The sequence below is a fragment of the Ambystoma mexicanum genome, chromosome 1p, assembly GCF_040938575.1.
Source record: "Ambystoma mexicanum isolate Mex_15411 chromosome 1p, UKY_AmexF1_1, whole genome shotgun sequence".
In the NCBI taxonomy this organism is placed as follows: domain Eukaryota; kingdom Metazoa; phylum Chordata; class Amphibia; order Caudata; family Ambystomatidae; genus Ambystoma; species Ambystoma mexicanum.
The window spans coordinates 978,914,100-978,931,621 of NC_090921.1; the positions used below are offsets into that span (position 1 = coordinate 978,914,100).

Below are 17,522 nucleotides of genomic sequence, written 5' to 3' on the forward strand. Positions count from 1 at the left end.
TCTAAGCGTAACACCTGGAACGACTCCTAACTTGTGGCCCTGAAACGAAAGTCCAGGGCGGCGGGGCAGAAGTGGCATACCTCAGGCTCATTCTCTGACAAACCGGCCTGCTGCCTGCTCCAAAGGCAGTACAGACTCCATCTGTGCCAGGAATAGAGCCCACATACAGACTTGGGTTTCCTCTGCATCCACAACACGGCTGAACTCTTCAAGATCTGCAGGGTACTAGCCAACCCATCCGCAGTCTCCTCCTCCCCTTCTCCTTCCCAGGACCTCTGCAATGCACTGGCCACGCACTTCGCCACCAAAACCCACCCTCCCAACCCACCCTACACCATCATGACTCCCTTGGCCCCTCACCACTCTCCTTCCCCCTTCTCCCCTGTCACACATGAGGAAGTTACCAGAGTTGTCCGCTCCATGAAGGTCTCTTAAGCAGGTTTCCCCTTGCTTATCCAGGACCATCAAGGATAACCTTGGCTCTCTTGCCCCTGCACTCACTGATTTATGCAATCACTCTTTTCTCACTGGATCTTTCCCCTCCTCCCTTAAGCACTCCCTTGTGCACCCACTCATTAAAAAAAAACTTCAGTAGACCCTACCTGCCCTGCCAACTGCCACCCTATTTCCATCACCACCTTCCTGGGGAATCTGCTGTAAAAGCTGTCCTTGCCCCAACTCAACTCGCACACTTCTGAACACCCGTGAGGAATTGCTCACATGTCTGGACTCCAACGCCCCAGATGTCCTAATCCTTCTAGAACTCTCCTCAGCTTTTGATATAGTCAACACACAGCTCTTTATCAAACTTCCTGCTGATCCTCTTGCACCCTCCATCTTCCCTGACTGCCTATCTGCCATCCAGTTCTGGCGGACCTCCAACGATCTCTGCCTCAACGCCTGTAAAACTGAGATCCTTCCCATTGGGTCCCCTGCTCCCTCCTTCTTCCCTTCACTCTGGCCATCCTCCTTGGGCTCTCCCCCTGCTCCTTCTTTTGAAGCCATAAACCTTGGAGTCATCTTGAACTCCTTTTCTCTCCTTCCTCACATTGCCAAGAAGTCTCCCCTTTCTCACCTTCCCCCAGAGGCTCAATGTTACTCAAGCCCTGGTTCTCTCTAATCTTGACTATTGCAATAGCCTTCTCCTGAATCTACCTTTGTCCATTCTGTGATCCCTCCAGCTAATCCAGAATAGGGCAGCGAGACTTATCCTTGGCCTTAAGCACAGGGACTGGATCTCTCCTGCCCTAAAAAGTCTTCACTGGCTCCCAGTTGCTGCACGGATTAAATTCAAATCCCTCTGCATCATCCACAAGACTGCCTTCGCCCGGGGGACACACTGTCTTCAACTTTATCTTACTAAATACTGTCGCTCCAGATCACTACGTTCCTCTGTAATCAACTCTTTGTGTGTAAAGCGTTTTGCTAAACAGAGGGTAGGTGGTCGATCGCTTTCCTCAGCAGCCTCCCCTGACTCTATGCCTTGAGCAGGACCTTCTTAAATTCCGGTAGCGATCGGATCACGTAGATCCTTACGTATAGGGCAGTGCGGTTATATGTGATCTGAAAAGTTTTAATTCCATTTTCTTTTTTTTTACTGCCATATTTTGCCGCAAATATATGCAGGGGGAGACCCATCTGCAGGCCCTCCACTTAACACCCCGACATTACTTATTCGCCTATACCCAACCCCCACATATATTTGGGGCAAAATGCATTGCAAAAAATTCAATTCAGTTTTCTTTGACTAAATCTTCTGCGGCCAAAACTCCCTATCCCGGCCAGTGCCACATGTAGGACCTCTCGCATTATAACATTATTAATGCATGTCCTGAAGAGGACATTTAAGGCAAAAATACATTTTGGTGCAAAAGAAATGTGGATTACAAAAAGATAATCCTTATTTAGGTTTCAAATATATATACCTCTTTTGGCAATTACTTCTTCACAGAATAAAAAATATAGTTAGCCCATCATCAAAAGTAGGAAATAAAACACTCCCACTTGAAAATATTATCTGGAGCCCTTCCAACATCCATACATACAAATTGGAAGATGTGTGTGTTTTATGATCTGCTGAAATCTGCAGTTAGTTTGGTGAAATCTTGCTTCTAAATTGTACTTTTTTTGAGAGTTAGATTTTATTTACTTCATGCTGCCGGATTCACAAAACCGTGTCTTTAACAGAAATGAATAGGGGCAAACATGGCCAGGAAATCTCTGACTGGAATGTCACCCTGGGGCCCTAAATAGACATGTCATTATTGATGTGGGGTGTGTTTTGTGCTTGCAGGGACCAGGCAGCAAACTTGTTACCAGCCCAAGAAGCAGACGCTCCCCTTCACGGACAAGTCAGCATTTTTCTCTTTTTTTAATGACGGGAGAACAAAGGTAGAAGTCTTACCAAGAGGAAGCTTAAATCCACCATTTTAGAATTAGGGAGAAGTAGAAGGTGCAATGTGGGTGGCCCCAAACCAAATCTCCTAATTTGATTGTGTCACACTATAGCAAAAGGGGGTGTAAGCCAGTTTAGGTGAAGCTTAGGTTTGGTGTATTTCTGGCTTGAAATGTTTGGTCTCAACATTGTTAAGGCTTTCTCCTCTAAATTCCCAACATTGAATCATCGAACACAGGAAAAGCCTGGATGGAGAAAGATGATTACTGACTTGCTGCTACAATCAGAGAAATTGTTCTCACTAACTTGTGTGTTTCCCTAGACTGAGGAATTGGTATCTTTAACTCTTTTATTCGTCTTCTCTATTTGCTTTCTCCTCGCGACTCTATCTCTACTTTTGTATCCTCTCTGGATTGGTTATCTGTCCCCTCCCGACTTAAATTTTATTTTCTCTGCATTGTATTCAAATCTCTTTATGGTCTTGCTCCAATTTATCTTGCATCCCTTGTGTGTTTTTATGCTCCCTTTCACGTTCTTCATTCTCAATCTCTCTTTTTGGTATCTGTGCCCCGTCCACTTTGTGCGCAATCACGTTTTCGCTCTTTCTCTTTGCTCGTTCCTCTTCAATGGAAAGTTTATTCTCTTTCTCTTTGGTCTATTGATTCTTACTCTGCCTTTCGTGCTGCTCTGAAACGTGTTTGACTACAATCATAAATCTTCACTTTTGATGTTTGTCACTGAACTTTTCACTTCTAGTGTATTTTCCTGACCTTGTTTCATACCTTATTGTACTGTAAATTGGTTTATGTAAATAGCCTTGGTGTAAGGCGCTATATAAATAACAAATATTTAAAATAAATGCCCAGAGTCTTGTGCCTGCCTGCTTGCTGTGTGCCCCTTGAGGGGTCAGAAGCTTCTAGAAGCTTCATGAATTCAGGGGCTATGGGCTCCAAGTTGGGCTCCAAGTTTGGGTGAAGAGATGCTTTGGAAATGCCTGGCCATTGGTCAGGAGCTGTGCCTGCATAATCTGAGTTTGTGTAGCCTAGCCCAGCAGAGGTATCCAGCTCAAGCTCTCCCCAAAAAAGTTCTGTCCCAGGAAGTATTGCTTAGCCTCGCCCAAAAGATAACACCCGCTGACCCTTTTTTATCTCCGGAGAGTCCGGAAAAGAACTGCCACCGAGAGGCAAAATTTGTATCGGTCTCCAACTGCTTGCTCACGCCAGCCGTATTCACTCTTGGTTTGGCCTTGCTTTGGTCCTACTGGAAGCACTAGCATCAAGTTGGGACTAGCTCATTTGTTTGCAGTGTTGACCTTTTGCTAAGCTATTTAATTGAATACAAATCGCAACATGGTAACGATGATGGCCGTTGGCATACAGTTAAATGTTTTAACTCATATATCCACAATCATGTTTCCTCCATTTGTAGGGTAGAAATGAGTTAATGCGCTATCCCTATGTTTCTAAACCAGTTTGACCTGATTTTGTTTTATTTTGTGTACTCTGTTAGTGTGACAAATCAACTTCCGGGGCACCAGGGGTCCATGGATGAATATCGGTTTCTAAACCATCAATCAGTATACCAGAGGGATCCGAACAGATTGGAATACAAGTAAATTATAAGACCTCCTTGCCCAATTTTGGTAACGTGGGCGGAACGGCAGGCTTATCTCGGCAAGGTCATGGATCATTGATTAGTTGCAACACAGCAAAAATACAATTATTACCCAATGATAAAAGGGACTGTCCAGTCAAGGTTGTGTACAAATATCTACTTTGTTATTACTACAACAGACAGTTCTAGCACACTACAAAATACAACCCACCCTATAAAGGAACACAGAGGATAGACAGTTTCATGAAGGAAAGGGATGCACTCTTGAAACTGACAGGAGGGTAGTTGGTAAAGTAATCAGTCTTACTTTGTCAAGGTTATATGGTTTCAGCACCAAAGGGCAAAGGGTTGTAGTCTCTAGGGGCCTTCTCAGAAGGACCAGGGGGGCAGAGCGAAAATGTACCTGGTGCTGAAGAAGTTCTTGGTGCTCGACAGCTCTTGAGACAGAGTAAGTGGCGGGAAACAGCTGTGGGTACCATGCGGCAGGCAGTTCAGCAAGCGAGGCTGGACGGAAATCTGCAGGATGCCCAGCGTGGCGGCTCGGGGGCCATAAATCATTGTGTGCTGGTTGGCAGATCCGGAATATTGGTTGAAGCAGCTCAGACGGCTCTGGTGACTGCGGCGTGACAACAGTCAGTGGTGCAGCCTGATGCGGTTCGAGGACTCGACTGTCTCGAAAATGTCCTTAAAAGATTGACGCTGGATGATGCTTGTGTGGCACCCCTCTTGGCTTCTTCGCCGGGCTTGTGTCGTCCTTTCAACGCAGATGGCCCCAAGCTCAGGAGAGTGTTTGCAGGAAGGGCCTTGTCCTTAGTTCAGATACTCTGTCACTTCCCACCTAGGAAGCTTGCTGTCAGAACCTAGCAGGGCACGCTGTGTGCTGGCTGGGTACCAGTTCTGGAGCTGCTGGAGGGGTCCTCTGAGTCTGGTATCTCCCTCTGTTACCTGGGAGATGTTTAGTGGAGGGATCTTGAATCCCTCTTGCACGTGCTGGCCTTCCTTCACTGGCAGAGGATGTAAGGTAGACTGTACCTTCAGCTTGAGTCCAAAATGAGTCCTTCTTCTTACTCCTTTCAAAGTCTTTTGATGATCTGCTAAGTGAGGGGTTCAGCCTTCTTTTAAAGCCAAATGGGCTCCAGTGATTGGTACAGGCCAAGCCCACCTCAACGAACCAATCATGGGTGCCCACCAACAATCTTCTGCTATGCATGATGTCAGGATGCGAGTGCTCTGCAACAGGACAGACAAGTGCCACCCATCTCCCTGTCTGCTGTAGATCAAAGTGTCTCTCTGGTTAACTGAGCCCTCTGTGACTCTTGATTAAAGCACAGTTCTCTCTTGAAGTTTGTGCTGGGAGCAGACTTCTTGTCTCTCCCAAATCACATCCTTCTTCCCTCTGAAAGGGGTCTGCTCTGCAGGGACACCTGTGGTAACTGCTGGACCCAGACGGGCCATCCACAGCCTTTAATACATAGAGGTGGGACCTAGCTTCTAGCTGACACATTGCATACCAAAGGGGTGTTAGCCCTGCCTTCCCTGTTGTCTGTCCGGCAACCAAGCATCCTCAGCAGGCTTGGCTCAATTTCCTCTCATTAGTATGAACCGCCACCAGCCAGATAAGACAAAGGGAAGGCAGATCCATGGAGCCTTTGATATTTAAATTAGGCTGACCATGGCCAGAGGAAGTTGTCTTCCTCCTCCCGGAGATGCTTTGATGTACCCATGGCTGTCACTTTCCAGCTGAATAGGACAAGGGAAGATTGCACCTGTAGGCTGTGTCTTCCGGGAGGATATGTGACTATGCGTTTTGTGCAGGAAGCAGATGAACTCTGTGCGGAATGGCCTCGCACAGTTCTCTGAGGTTGGTCTGCATCAGTCATTTTCATTTATAAAAAAAATCAAAAAGTCCAGGCGAGCTTACTCTCCCTGTATGGTTTGTCGAATTCCTCCCAGCTAGTGTTTGAACGAATGCTCATTAAAAATCCAGACCAGGTAAAAAGGCGCTTGTATGTGACTGGATTGAGACATTGGACCTTGTGGCTTCATCAAAACTCTATGGAAAGTACTGTACAGCACCAAGCAAATGAGGAGCTATCCCTCTATATCTGCGCTAGTTCCCTTCGGCAACTTTACGACAGCAATTCCTTAGACTGCACTTCAATTTATTTCCCACTAAAGAGATTTTAGAAGTAAGGAAACCCAAAGAAGTAAGAGATTATGGCTGCAGGCTCTGCAACCATAAACAAGACTCGCTACGCCACTTGATCATGAATTGTCAAACTGTGGACGATATCCGAATCAATTTATTATGAAAATTCTTTGCTGACAATCGAACATTAACCAAAGAAGACATTTAGGAACTCCTTTTGCAAGGGTCCATGCTGGCATTAACATTTGCCCTGCTTGAACTGGTGACAATTATATTTGCAAAGCTGGAGGAGAAGGGGAAAGACTAAATCATTCTCGCAATGGCAAAAATGAGAAGAAAGTGAAAGATTAATTTTAATGCCTTTTTCTTTTTTCCACCTTGGAAATGTATTAATGTCAAGTTTCAAACTATACACCTATGAGAAGGGTCTAATTTTTTTATTTCTTCTCTATTTTTTTTATTTGACTTTTTTTCTTTCTTTTCTCTTCTCTCCTTTTTCCTCCTGATTTTCTTTTTCCTTATTCTTTTCTTCACTGTCCAGTCTCATTATCGTTTCGTTGGCTGGATATGTACTATGCTGCAGCTAAAAAGTTTCTATGGAAACTAATGCTAAAAAAAATGTCAAATACAAGAATATTCCTTACACATCCCGCCACTAATCTTAGCTTAAATTTTGCGCGCCGCCCACGCTACCAGGTGCCATGATTCGTGGAAATATTTGCGTGAAAAACGCAGATTTGCGCGCCTTTCTACCCGAAAATCCCTGTTTGAAGTATAGGGATTTTCAGGCAGAAAGGCGCGCAAATCTGCGTTTTTCACGCAAATGCCCCAGGCCCCGGGCCGTGCAAAGTACGGCCCGATAGAGGGCCTGGGGGGTTAGGCGCGGGGTGGGGGCGAGATGGCGCGAAGAAACAGGGGGAGGGGCAGCCAGTTGGCGCCACTGCCCCAGCGTTGCCAGGCAACAGCCCCTAACAACAGGCAAGGTGTGAGGGGGAACCTGCAGGGGGGCTGGGCAGGGCCCGGCCCCCAGGATAATAACAAAAGGACAGAGGGGGTATAAGTATGGCCAAAGGACAAGGGAGAAAAACAAACCAGGCAAGACGCTCACCTCGTACGGGTAGGCGTCTTGGGACCTGGGCAAAGGAGAAGGAAGCGTTTTGCCACCCAACCCACCCTGCAAAACTTCAGGAAGAAGGAAACGAGCAGAGAGAGGAGCAGGAACGCCGAGTACTTTCTTCGGTACACGGTAGAAGAAAGTCGTAGGCGGCACGTGTCCAGGAACGGATGCCCGAGGCTAACCGAGACTGACCAAGGAGAAGGCTGGCATCGCTAACCCTGGACACGGTGTGCCCAAAAGCACAGACACATGTTGTTATCATGATTCTTGTTTGTGTTATTTTCTGTAGAAAATAAATGCCTACGGCCAATCATTTTTTCCACAACAAATCTGTCTGTAAGTCATTCCATAGTATAGGAGGTAGGAAACAAGAGCAAGGAGAAGCCCACACTACACAGCCTATAATTCCATGACTCAGGGGGGAGATTTGGCATAGCATGCATGAAAGTCGTTGCCACCCTCCCTGTTCAGCCTGCGAGTGGGATGGTAGCTGCGTCTCGCCTCTAGTTGGCGCGGCGGCGGCGGCGACTCTGGGAATGCTTTTCACAACCTGAAGAACAGGGATTGTTGGTGCCTGCTCTCTAGTTGCTATGCTGGCAAACAATCATTGTATGTATTCATTATAAGGCTTTGTATTTCAAACATCAGGGTTTCGTGGTTTATACGCCCCATTGTGCAGCATCATTTTGTGCAGTGCACCACAGTTAAAAGTGTACACTTCTCGTCTGTCCTTATCAGGGGCGGCTACTCCATAATAGGTGAAGGGGCGTCAACCCGCTCATTTTGGTTGAGTCGCCAAGCCAGCCCCGGTAAAACACTGGAGATGTGAGAGTTTCATTAAATAAACAGCTACGTGTACAGCTAGTGGTTTATATGAGTACTACTCTTAAAAATGCACAAATTGCAACACATTTTACAACAAAAATCCTCCACCGTACGTGTTTCTCAGTCGGTCACAAGAGGAACACATTTCCATTTGCTGCCGTGGGCCACTTTTTCATTGGTGCCCGAGCCACTTGTATGCACCAGGCCAACCCTGTTATGTAATCCAACATAACTGTATTTCACTCCTGTAATGTCTCCAGCCGTGTGTTTAAAGAACATATACAAATCGCTTGCCGCCCCAATTTCAAAAATACGTTTTAAAACCATGGGCAGCTTTAATTCCACTACGTCAGTGTCCAGAATGGCGCCTAGTAAGTGCGTGGCAACAGTTAGTTGGCGAAGCCGCCGGGCGGCCGTCTCGGGATAGCAGGGGTGCCGCATGGGTCAGGTTCCCCGGGGTCTCGCAGAGGCCGCCAGACCTCGGGGGTCAGCTGTTACAGAGGGCGAAGCCGTCCTTGCCCTTTGCCGTCACAGTCCCTGTAGCGGCAAACTGCCCCCGATGGTAAATGCTAAATAGTTGGTTACCTTCCAAATGTGTGACTGTTGGAAGCGGGCGGGGCGGGGGCTGGGGGGCTCACAGGGCTGTCAAGTGGCTGGCCTGTGAACAGCTAGGACCCGAGCAGAGTGGGGGCTGCTCTGCCCAAGGCAGTCAGGGCACGCGGAGGCGGCCTCGCAGGGCACGGTGTGCCCGCCTTGAGTGCCAGAGCTGTGCGGGCAGGTGGACGGAGCGGGTGTCGTTCATACTCCAGGGTTGCGTCCACCGCCTCCCACCGTCTGCGGCCTTGGGCGCCGAGCTGCAAGTCACCGCCTCCTCCACATCAGAAGCGGTACAGCAGGTGGAGCGAGTGGACAGGACAGGGTGTGGCGGCGTCTTCCCCGGTACCCAGGCCTGGCCCCGCTGCTCTGCACTCTTAGTCGCTGACTCTCCCAGAAGGGCGAGGGAGTCCAGCTTGCGTTGTGGCAAGGCCTGCCCTCGTCCAGAATAGGCCACGAGCAGGCTGAAGGGGTCCCCTTCGCATGAGCCAGCAGCCTCTATTCTGCACTGCTCCGACTGCACTAAACTGGAGAAGTGGGGGGTGGATGACGCTGAGTGCTCAGTGAATGGCGCCAGCAGCAGCCCTGCTACCCAAAGGTAACCTCCAGCCTCGTCTTAGTGAACTGTGCCTAACCCTATAAGGGTTTATTGTATTGGTTACGCAGTGTGCTGGATTGTGTTTTCTTCGTTTTGGCTATTAGATAGCGCCTATGAATTGAAATTATTGGCATGGGAAGTGAAGGTAGAAAAGCGATGCGATCAAATGAGGGACACACAGACTGTGACTTGTGTTTGCGGTGCTTTAAGTGGGCCAGGGCCAGCTGGGACCGGTCCCCGGCGGTCTCCAAAAAGTGGGGCTGAGTTGGGCCCTGCCAGGGCCCCCCGTCCCATCACACCACAGTGGCACATTTTCCTGCCACGGCCGCAGCTGCGACGGGAGACGCGCATGCCATTGAGTCAGGCAGCTGTGACTGACAAAAGTGCCAGCCTGGGGCTGGCTGGCATTTCTGTCAGTCACTGTAACTTCCTCTGGTAACCCCTTGCGCGAGGGTCACCATAGGAAGTTACTGTCCTTTTGTTTCCCCTCTCCATGTCACTGAGGCATCTTTAACCCTCAGCGAACCTGGGACGGTTTTTTATAAAGCTTTACCGACTGACAAAGACGCTTTGTCCGTAGTCAAAGCTTTATAAAAGATGGATTGAATTGTGTACTTTTCAAGCCATCTTTTATAAACCTTGAAATATGTTCCATATTTCTGTTTAAAAAAAGGCTTGAAAAGTGCACAAACCATAGTAAGACACGCAAAGATATAAATGTAAGCATATATATATATATATATATATATATATATATATATATATATATATATATATATATATGGTTTATCAAGTAAACCTTTACAGCTGTTACAGTTAAATTCATACATTGTAAAATCAATACACAATTACATCGAAATCAATAATATTAGTATGAAGAGAATTAAAGGATTAAAAAAGATAAATGCAAGCTGCTTGCAAAGTACACACACCATAGTCAGGTACGCAGACACATATATAAATGCTGTTATGTGCGCACCTTGCTATGTATGGTGTGTGTACTTTTCAAGCCATCTTTTATAAACATAGAAATATGCAGCCTATTTCTATATTTGTACGCAGACAGATATATAAATGCTTACATACATTTATATATTTGTTTGCACACCTTAATATGGTTTGTGTATTTTTCAGGCCACACCCATCATGCAAGCCACGCCCCAAATGAGGGCCCCCCTCAATTTCTTACCCCACTTACAGCCCTGTGTGTTTGGCATTGATACCCATTGACTCTCCATAGCCATTCTTGTCCCTATAGTCATTCTTACTTCGTGCCCTACCCCCACCCAGAACACACACTCTTTGAGTTAACTTTTTGCTTTTAATTTGATGCCAATGTTATTTCTAATCAGTCTACTTAAAGAATATGTTGTGATCCCAGCTGTACGTGATGTATAAGCAATGTGTGTTACTTCCACTGAATTCCGGTTAAACACACGTATTGGTAAAGCCATCAGCTTTGGCTCCTACATTAGATAGACTTTTAACAGTTACTTCCATAATAAGCCCAGGTACTAACACTATTTTCCAGCGGTTTCAGATGTTGACATCTGTCGCCTATGTATTACCATTATGGCAGTGCCTGTAACGTGACCATCCCATGCCTACACAAAAGCCAAATCACTTGCCTTTACCAATGCTGGTCTAGCTTAATCAGGACCTTTTGGATGCCCAGGAACAGTCCTACTGTAACATAGGGTACACATGTTTTTTACTGTTTTTAAATCAGGGGTCTGCGACCTTTGGCTCCAGATGTTTTTGGACTACAACTCATGGTGAGGGATCATGGACGTTGTAGTACAAAACAGCTGGCGAGACAAAGGTTTAAAATCATTGTTTCAAATGATCGTAGCTGAAGTTCACTTAACAGTTAAGTAGCTGAGTGTGAGAACCCCCTGATGCCGCTGCCTGAGGTTTCACTCGAGCCTGAATTGACCCCGACTTTCATCACAATGATTGTGTCTGTCTAAATGGGGATCAATAACTCGGTCAGGCCGCAACAACACAGATCCTCTACATGTCAAAAGATGATGAACTGTTATTAGTTTCAGCCCCTGCTAAAAGGGGGAGCAAGAGATGCGGCGCCTCTACTGGATGCCTTAGACTCTGCCCAGGACCCAGAGATGGATAATTGTGATCTGAGACAGTAGGAGGGGGAGGGGTGCAGGTGCTGCTTCCGATAGAAGAGACCGCTTAGGGAGGGGCCTGGCCCATCCAGGTTCCAAATATAAAGCTCCCATAGCAGGGTGTATTCTTGGCGGGTAAGCCAAGTTCTATTCTGTGCTCAAAAGTGTGAGCCGGCAGTGCTAACTAGTACCCAATCAGACCAGGGGTTTTTCCATGGACCAGTATCTGCGTCACGCAGTGCTTTCATGAGGCGCAGCTGGGAAGTGAGCGACGAATAATAATGAGCTGTGCCTCTAACGACGGAAATAGCGGAAGGGAGGGGGTCTAGCGCCGAATCCACAGCCAAGGGTCCACACATGAATAGGGATATCTCTTCCCAGAAGCAACCTGGATGGGCCTTTTGAAAACTTGAAGTCCGTTAGCACGCAGCCCCGCAAACTGATGAGTTATCAGATGGTAAGAGCTTCCAGAAAGTTCTGCGAGCAAATGACAACCTCTGCATTGGATGGACATCTAATGGACATCTAATGAACTGCCGAATGATGATAGGGAGAGCGGGGCGGCGGGTTCCCGGGAGCAACGCATGTGAGCTCTGGAAACATGCGTGACTATAAGGGCGGCATTTCCCAGAATGCAATGGGTGTAACCTAATACAAATGTGCTTTCTGTGAACAGTTGTTCCGGTCTCGTCATCAAAGCAGCATTTTCAAAATCTCCTCGAAACGGGAAAAGCCAGATTGCACCCCAGTGTGATATTCCCAACAAAAGCGCCACACAGGCCGTGTGGCTGGCGGGACTCTGCCAGCAGGCATGCCAGTCCTCCCGATTTGCCAGGCGTGACTCGCTCAGCCATTGCTGCGGTTCTTTGAATACTGCTGCATATAGTCCTGCTCACAGGCTGCGACAGTTCTATTGGGCAGTGCCCAAAGTGCTGGGCTAACCAACCAGTGTGTGGGCCGACTTTGTGGGCCAGTGCGCGCCCGTTTATGACTAAGTTCACTGTGTCACTGGCACAATGCGCCGTTTCCCACAATTGTTCACCCAAATGGTGCTGCCCAGTACTGATCAAAGAGTTTGTTGCGAGCATTCGCGGATTGTGATACGCACACGTGGCCTGCTGTTTTTCTTTACGTGTCAGCGGCTCTTGCGTTCTTTCCCATGGCAACCTTAGCTGTTGCGCATGCAGAAATGCAAGTAGCCAAAGGTGGAGAAAGGTACCACCTTGGAGCTAGCCTCACCCGACACGGGCACCCATTGCTGCATCATGATGCACTAGTCAGGAAGGGGTCAGGGGGGTCGCAGCCACCCTGCGGGCATTGTTTGGGACCCGGGCACTGCGCGCGCCCCTGCTCGCCTCTGTAGATGATTTGCGCGTTAGCAGGAAAACGGCTGAGCGAGAAGAATGGGCTGGAATGCGCGCAACTTGACCTTGCATTCCAGAGTCAGCGATTCACCTCCCGCCAGCCTCCCCTCCCCCGCCCAGCTCCGCCCGCAGGCCCAGACCAACCCCACTCACAGTAGAACAAACACCTTCATTTTTAAAACCATGGTTACAGTGGCGCTGCCTTAAGATCATGGCCTTCTTCTGGGCTTCTGAGTTTAATTATTGAACGTAGGTTTCGGTGCTCCCTAAAGGAAACATGCGCAATCAGAGTTTCTGCCGTGGCCTTGGTCATGGGGTCAAGTGCTATGGTAAAGGGCCTTGTGGGTGCTGAAATTCTGATTAGCAAGGGGGCATGTTTGCTTCCAACATGTTTGACTTTGAAGCAAGGCATTTTCTAATATTTGAATACCCCAATAGGCCTGCCCACATATTTGACAGTGGAGCGATGCCCATTAATGAATTCAGCTTGAGAATGAGTGCCCTTCTGTAACGATTTATTGAGAAGCCACCCTCAACGCAGGGAGTTCCTTCCCTCCTCACTCGCGTGGTTATGCAACACACTGTTTAACAGATTCCTTTTTTAGCCCCATCTCAGACACATATCATGCCCCCTGCACCCCCCCCTGAGCTAACAATGAGCCAAGAACCAGGCCGGTGTACAGGAAATATATTGGTATTTATTTAAATGAAAAGTAAAAGAAATTGATACGTAAATGTCAAAACACCACTTTACCCGTGGCACAACACAATCAACTTCTCTCAGTATAAACAAATCACAAAAGTGAGTTAAAAAGAACACATTCCAACTCTTTTCCTTCTGTAAATGTCACTTTGCAAAATAATTACACTGATCAATTAACGAAAGCACTTATTTAATGCTTTGTGATTTTGATTTTCCTGCAGGCTTAAAAGGCTAGCAGTAGGATTTCAAGATTGGTAAAAATACATATAGCAACTATAATTTCACCCACACTTTTGGTTTAAAATAAACACAGGCTGATTCATCACTTTGTTTTTCAGACCCCCATTGCTTTGGTCTGGGCTGGGAAGTCGGGCCGAAAAATTGGAATGCTTTGGGGAATTATGGATTTCAGACCCCCCTTACTGAAAGGCCTGTGCTGGGGAAGGTGAATAAAAAGGTTGGACTGATTTAGGAACAAAGACACCCCGCTTCCTTAAAGAAGTCGGGGTCAGCTGGACAACAAGGATTACCCAATTAAATTATAGGCTATAGTTTCAGCGCGCAATGGGAAGGGAGCTTTGTTAATTTCGAAATTTAACAAAATTCACCCCTCAGTGTTCTGCCAAATAGGGAATTAATTAAATTAATATTTTTGCTTACGTCGGCTAAGGATCTAAACCGTTTTGCCCACCACCCCCACTATAAAGGGAAAGGATTCAAGGCAAGCAGACTCCCCCACCTATTGGTTTCCCAGGGCTCAGTTCTACTTACATAGCAATCCTCTGTTTAAGGCTCAGGAAAGCCAGCTGCATCTCAGGACACTCTGGAAAGATAGAGAAGGGGTCTAGTCACTCCACTCTCAAAGATGGCCTCCTGCTCTCCACCATAGGACCCAGTCAGCTTTGAGGCCTTCCTAGAGACAGACAGCTCCACCCAGATGCACTCTCAGCAATCTTCTCTGGTGTCTCCTTACAGCTGTCAAATGGTAAGTTTCAGCAGCCTTTCTGATGGTTTGTCTCGTCTGTCTGTCCTCCTGTCTTTCTCCTTTTTCTGTCTGTGCCCTGTCATAGTGCAGGGGTCTCGAGCAACATATGGCAATTACCATTTGTAATCGCCCCTTTGTTCTCTTTTCAACCTTTTGACAAAAAACTAGTTATGTATCACAACTTAATAATTTTACTAGCAACTGCCATACTAAATATATTTTCTGTTTCCGCTAATCATGGGGAATTAGATAAGCTGACCACCAAATCTGTATCATGTAGCAGGGCCATGTGGCGGCTTTCTGCCGTTTCCATAAAAAGCACAACAGTTATGAATATGTAAGTTATAAGCTTACCCCTAATTTCATTTTCCACCCGCTCACCAACTCTCACATTTGGAACCTGGTCAGATCAGCCAGAAACACATCTTAGATAACCATTACAGTTCCACGAGTCGCACGTGGATGAATTTTATATCCCCAAAATTGCCTGGAAATTACATTAAAAATGTCACATAGATGAAATCCCTCTGCCGTATGATGGCTGAGAAAAAGGCCTAAATGATAGTAGTCCTTTTACGTTAATTGTGACTCTTCATGTGGGACAAATGGTCATTTTCTGCCTTCTGGCCATTTGTTTTCAGTGGGTCAGCCTGTGCCTTTATCAGTCGCCTTTTGTGTTGGAAGCTTCCTCTTTGAAGTGCGTGCCCCCATTTTCACACATTTTAGTCATGCTCCAGCCAAGCAGTAACTTTTCTCGGAGTCAATGCTTTCACAGGCAGCAGGTCTGGAGAACACTGACTTTCGACTCTTTTAAGCAGGACATTTTATTGTGGTTGGTCATTAGATGGGAGATGTGACATCCAGGCTGGAAGTGGGAGATGTCTTTGTGAAGTTTTGCTCACAGCCAGCAAAAGGGACTGCCATGGGCTGACATTTTTTTCATGAAGACAAAGTGGCTCTTCAAATGTCACTAGAGTTTTGTGGGTGAAACATAATATACATTTCTCTTTGTCAACCCATACATCATGTTTTGTTTTTCTGTGAGCAGTGATTTTTCTTTTCACTTTAACTTTCTTTCAACCTGTTTTTATTTGCACACACATGTGCAGGCCGTTTTTGTTTTCAATGTGTAAAAATTCTGTTTTCCATGTGACAGGGATCTTTGATTCCTCATTCTTTTGTAAATTAAAATACTGCTTGTCCATTGGTAATGACAGATAGGCCCCTTTCTACATGGCTCTTTAATCTTATTTGGAAAAACAACAACAAAGACCAGGCCATTTTGTTTCAGTGTTTAAAATCTTGCTATTCATGTGAAACAGACTTCTGTTTGGGTCTTTAAATGCACCTCACAATTCCGACACTTAGCTGGAAATCTTGCGTATAGAGATATTTAGCTATATCCGCCTAGAGGAGAGGCCTATGCGTTTGCTTTGCTGCCAAGAGCCCCCTTCTCATGTGTAACTCCCTCAGCCAGTCCAGCCTTTGTAGCCAACAGCACTTTGCGTGATAGAACTTGCAATGCCAGATTTATAATGGGAAATACGCTCATTTATGTAGCTGAGATGGAATCTACCCGGCAGGGTCCAGCTGGTTACAGTCCCATTACTGGGCCCCCAGATGCCTAAAACTCCGGAAACAAACATCATTGCCCAGGGCACAGAGCATATTGAAAAGCATGGTCTCCTCTGAGGGAACCCATCCGCAGCCTTCGTCAATGTGTTTCATAGTATTCTCAGCGGATGTCTCGAACAGTTAATGGGTATGTCTCATTCAGCCATCGACTGGATCTATTTATTCCTCTCAGACAGAACTGACCAAGTGAGATTGGCCCCTTTTGTCTCTCATACTTAGACAATATCATGATATCATGTGGGTTCCCTCAGGGCTCGGCACTGTCCACAATTCTCTTCAGTATTTACTCCCTGGCCCCTATCTTCGAAAAACATGTGCTAGGGTGCCACATTTATGTGAACAGCATGCGGCATCACATCAGTCTTTAATTTTGGTTTGGGCTCATGGCTGCCCGCCGGTGGGAGAGTACTGGTTATGCGTTCAGACCTGGATGACCATACACTGTTTCTGCCCTGACACAGCGTAAGACCTAGAGGTGTAATCATGGGCCTCCAATCCCCTAATGTTTGATTTGCTGCCCCCATTCTGCTCAGGCTCTGGGCCTCCACGATTAACCCAAAATGTGGGGGTTGTCTTCGACAATAACTTTTCACTTACCCCCCCCCCCCCCAATGATCTAGAAGCAGAATTGGCAAACCACCACCTATGGTTCTCATGAGAGATCCGTCACTAACTAGAAACGTTCCATTAAATCACCACAGTAAGTGCAGCCCAGGCTTGATCTCTGCAATGCAAGAAATGCAGGCCGGCCAGCACAGTCATTGCATCAACTACAAAGGGTCCAAAATGAAGCAACAAGAACTATCTTCACCCTGAAACCCAGCAACCACATGGCACCAGGCATGAATGTCCTTCATTGGTTTCTGCTGGAATTCATGATTGACTTCAGAGTCTGTGCATCAAAGCTCCAGGACACATCAGAAAACTTTACCCCCCAGTACCAGCCGGCCAGAATTCTATGGTGTGATGCCCAAATCTGCTGGTGACACAACAGGTTAGAACAAAAAACTGCAAGGGCCAATTGAAGCAGTATTAAGGTTCCTTTCTTTTGAACAAACTTCCCCTCCCACATTCAGCTATAGGCTGATGACTTCAGGTTCTGGCGTTAATGGACGCCTCTCTGCTGATCAGGCTGTGACGCTGGCCGTCCATCAGTGACATCACGCCCACCCCAGGATACCTGTTATGCCTATCTCCACGTACCTCGGTCACCATACATTTGCACCCACCAGCAGCCACTGGCGGCGATGTGCACTGCAGAAACACTAATCTAGATAAGTAAAGGGATAAACATTGCTCTGCATGCTGAGAAATGTAGCAAAGGCAAAATATGGGGTGGACTTGCAACCAAAGGAGGCCCAGGAAGTAATTTTCAAAATGGGACCAAATTACACATTTTCGGCAAGCCCAACCCCTT

At 46.8% G+C, this 17,522-nt stretch overlaps 1 protein-coding gene across 3 annotated transcripts in view; it reads left to right on the plus strand.

Annotated features, from left to right (window-relative positions):
- The window catches only part of ADGRG1 (adhesion G protein-coupled receptor G1), a 422,546-nt gene that overhangs the window by 99,577 nt on the left and 305,447 nt on the right, over positions 1 to 17,522 (plus strand). The window contains exon 1 of one of the 3 annotated variants that reach the window (XM_069654239.1): positions 8,815 to 9,292. The exons of the other annotated variants lie outside the window; for them this stretch is intronic. The gene's annotated coding sequence lies outside the window, so the exon portion shown is untranslated. Of the gene's footprint in view, positions 1 to 8,814; positions 9,293 to 17,522 lie in introns of those variants that run through there. 3 annotated transcript variants of the gene reach the window in all.